This window comes from Tamandua tetradactyla, chromosome 5 (genome assembly GCF_023851605.1).
Source record: "Tamandua tetradactyla isolate mTamTet1 chromosome 5, mTamTet1.pri, whole genome shotgun sequence".
In the NCBI taxonomy this organism is placed as follows: domain Eukaryota; kingdom Metazoa; phylum Chordata; class Mammalia; order Pilosa; family Myrmecophagidae; genus Tamandua; species Tamandua tetradactyla.
Window position 1 is genome coordinate 134,077,392 of NC_135331.1, and position 4,403 is coordinate 134,081,794.

Here is a 4,403-nt window from a genome sequence, read left to right on the forward strand (position 1 = left end):
CATGGTTGTCCTAGGGAATAAAATATACATCCTTAACTTTACACAATCTACTTAAAGCTAATATTGTCTTAATTCACATAATATATGGAGACCTTTTAACCTTATAGTTCCATATTCAGACAATATCATTAGTGTTATTTTTATATGAATTACATATATATGCATTATGAATACCCTTTTGCACTGTTACAAGTTTTGTGTAAAGTAACCAATAGCCTCTTTTAAAATTGATTCTGATGACATGTATAATTCAAGAATACATTCTACTTATAAATAACTTAAATGGTGACAAACAAGGTCAATATTCTCCCCTGTGGTAACTTCTTTTAGAAGTCTGTGAAATATCCTCAGAAAATTGTTTTTCTTTTTACATTTTTTGTTCCTTTCTAGTTATGACAAAAATTATGTAACCATGGGAAATATACGTAACAATTTTTTGTGTATCTTACATAGAAGATATCATGTAGAATGCATTAGGAAACAGTATAATTTTACTCATTACTATTTGAGGATATTTCACATATATTTACTTATTTTTTACTGTAACATATTAGTTTATTGGATAGACACACTATGTTATTTGTCTTTTCCTTTCTTGAAGAACATATAGATACTTTTCCTAACTCTTTGCTCTTTACTAGCAATACTAAAACATGACTAGCCTTTTTCATGCTAAATGTGTGCATACTTGGACATTTTTCTTGAGTGGAGATCGTGCTTGATTTGTGCTCTATTCTCATCCTATGACCTATTAATTCATTCACCATGCTTTAACAATTATTGTAATCTTATACTACAATAGTTTAACTTTGCTTTCATTATACTTCTCTGTTTAATTTCTCAAATGAACTTTATTATTAGATTGCCAAATTTTTAAAAGTTGAAATTCAGATAAAACTTTAGTGTTCTCCTTTAAACATTAATGATACATCATTTTATTATTATCTGTTGGATTGACTATATTAATATATTTTTTGATTTTAAATCATAAGTGTAACATATCTAGAGTTCTTTTTCTGTATCTCTTTTTTCAGACTGGATTTAGGATTACTGGTCCTAAGTAGTCTGTGCAAACAACTAAGGAAAAAATTCCATGTTCTGTCATTTGCTAGCTGTTTTACTTTGGGAAAATTTCTTACAATTCTTAAAATCTCTAAACTCCAGTTTTATTAGCTTGAAATGTAGATAAAAATTTAACTACATCATAAGTCACTATAAAGAAAAAGTGGGATATTGCATGTGAAACATTTAATGCAATGCTTGACAAGTAGTGTTTTTAATATATTTTAGCTGTTATTATCACAAAAGATCACTTTGGTATAGGAGATAGAACAGATTTTGAGGAGCTTAAAATAATAAATTTAACTCTATTTTCAAGTCTAGATAAAATCTAGATGAAACATGATTTTCTAAGAAAATTAAATTGCCAAATATAACTCACAGAACCTTCAACAGACCAAAACATATACTCACACACATATGCACACACAAATGAAATTCACAAGTGATTAGATTCTACTATGAAATATGTGCCAAGCTCATATTTTTTTTTTGTATGCTCTATGGCAGGGGTCACGTTTCATTCTTTTTCAATGTGAATATCCCCTTATTGTAGCACCATTTGCTGAATTTTTGTTTGTTTGTTTTTTTCATTTGTTTGTTTGCTTATTTGTTTGTTTGGGAAGTGCATGGGCCGGGAATTGAACCCAGGTCTCCTGCATAGAAGGCAAGAATTCTACCACTGAACCATACATGCACCCTGGTTTATTTGATGTCTTTTAAAAATAAGTTATTTAATATACAGAAATTAAATATATTAATGAAATACCACTCAGATTAAACAAATATTAAACAGTATGTTTTATTTCCTTCAGATTTGTTTTTTTTTAAGTAGTAAAATTTTTTAGTTGTTTTACCTTTTCACAATCCACATCCTTCTCTCTTCTACCATGCATATTTTAACTTTTTTTGTTTTTTTTTTTTGCATGGGCAGGCACCGGAATCGAACCCAGGTCTCCAGCATGGCAGGCAAGAACTCTGCCTGCTGAGCCAATGTAGCCCGCCCTCCACCATGCATGTTTATATAATTTTTCCCATATGAGTACAACAACATCCATAAAGAGGATTGTGAGCTTTTAATTTTTTTTAAGCACTGGAACCATGCATGTATTATTCTACAAGGTGCTTTTTATGTTAGTAGTCTGGTTGCTATTTTTACCCATGTAATGTATATAGATCCAATTAATTTATTTTAATTGTTTACATATGCTAATAATAACCTATACTTATTTTACACTATATGCAACATATAGTCTTTTTATACTGTTTAATCCTCATAATAATCCAGTGAGACGTTATTACTATTTTATTACCATTTTTTAGATGAAGAAAATGAGACGTAAGTGACTTACTCAAAGTTAAATAGCCAGGCAGGTAGAAAACAGGATTTTAATCCAGGCCATCTGGCTCCAATTTCTGTGCTCATAACTACTGTGCAACACTGTTTCTCACTGTCATATTTCCATCGTTTCGTTGTACTGCATCATTACCTAGGATTTTAGTTTCTCCTTTTTTAACATAAACAGAAACATTTTTAGTCGAGTTAAATTTACCATATATATATATATGTATTGTGTGTGCATATGCAAACATGCTTATGTGCACATATGTGTTTTCACATGTCTATACGTATGCCCATGTTTAGATACAATCCCATATACCATACTAATTATGCACCATGCAGTGTTTCAAGTGCTTTACCTGTATTAACTCATTTAACTCTCATAAATGTACTATGGATGTTTACTAATATTACCCACATTTTATAGATGAGAAATAAAGGCACTGAGAAATTAAGTATTTCTTAATTACATCCAGTAAATTATAGAACCAGGATTTACACACAGCAATCCAATTTCAGAATTTCTGCTCTCAATTATATCTCACTAATTCTCTCCAATTTTAAGTATTTGTAGATGGTAAACTCTTTGCTATTATTCTTGTATATGTTTAGCTAAATATATTATATATAGATTAACAGTTATTTTCTTTCAGCACTTAGAACATTTTACTTCAATGTCTTCTGACATTTATCAATGCTAATGAAGTATATGCTGTCCATCTAATTGTTGAATACATTTCTCCTATATAGAATTTTTAATTCACATCTACCAGGTATTGTCCCATTTCTTCCTGCCTTTATATGGGTGTGTGTTTAATTTAAATACAGTATCCCTTTCCTTATTTGTTTTGCAGGAGAGAATCTTATAGAAGTTTTTCATCTAATTTTTGCCTAATTTCTTTTAGGCAATCTCTTTTCTCTCTGTTAGCCTTTAGGATTAATTTTCTTAACCTTTATGTTCTTCAGTTTCAATACAGAGATTCTAGGATGTGTACTTTTGATCTTGGTAGTCTTGGATTCTTTATTCTCGAGAGTTTTTGTATATTATCACTTTGAAAGTGATTTCTCTTCCATTGTTATATATAATACATATATATACATGTTTGTATACATGTATATAAATTTATATATGTTTATGTATACATAAACCCATATAAATGTATATAACATACAGTACAAGTATACATTATTATTTATACATGTATAGTATAGGTATATAGTATTCCATGTATACATTATATTACATTTGCAGTGTGCATTTATTTTATATTTTATACATGTATTTTCTAATCTATCATTTAAAATTGTATAAAATAGAGTATCTCTTATTCCCTGCCCCATGTGGGCCACTTTTAGCCTTTTTGCCCCACAAAGTTAAACTCCCCACACCCTGAACTTACTTCCAGATTTGCAGCACAGGAGAATTTTCAGAGCTTACTGCTTTTTTGTCTTCCCACTCCACTTCTGGTCCACTGAGGTGTTTGCCTCCTTTATTTTCTCCACCTATGCTATGTTTTGGAGCTGAGAGATCAGGGAACACTCCAAGTGTGGACTTCTACTGCTATTTTGAGCAGAAGTCTCTTCAATTTATTTTGCAAGATCTGCTTACAATTTTTAAAATATAGCCTGCTATTCCTTTCTACTTAAAATTATTTAAAATATATCAGGATCCAGTAGTAGGAAGGTCACTTAGATTAAAATATCTACTTTGAATTAATTCATTTTATCTGAAACTTTCATCTATTAATTTCATAATTGCCAACATGGTCAAAATTCTTACTTATAAGAATGATGTTTCATTTTCATTTTGTTGAGCTTCCTTCTAGTAAAGGATAACTTTGCACTAATTCCAAGGCTTTATATTTGCTACTTTTCAGTGAAGACTACTAAATGTCTTCATTTTACATCTGAGAAAAGTTTGGTTTGAATCAACTAATGCCTTCTTAATTATAATGGGAAAACGTCCATGACAATGAAATTCTGAATGCTGGTTTTTTTTTTT

At 29.9% G+C, this 4,403-nt stretch overlaps 1 non-coding gene across 1 annotated transcript; it reads right to left on the bottom strand.

The window, feature by feature from the left end:
• Positions 1-1,685: 1,685 nt before the first annotated feature.
• On the bottom strand, positions 1,686-1,756 carry TRNAR-UCU (transfer RNA arginine (anticodon UCU)). Its single transcript has one exon. It is a non-coding gene; the product is annotated as a tRNA-Arg (tRNA).
• Between the last annotated feature and the right edge of the window lie 2,647 nt (positions 1,757-4,403).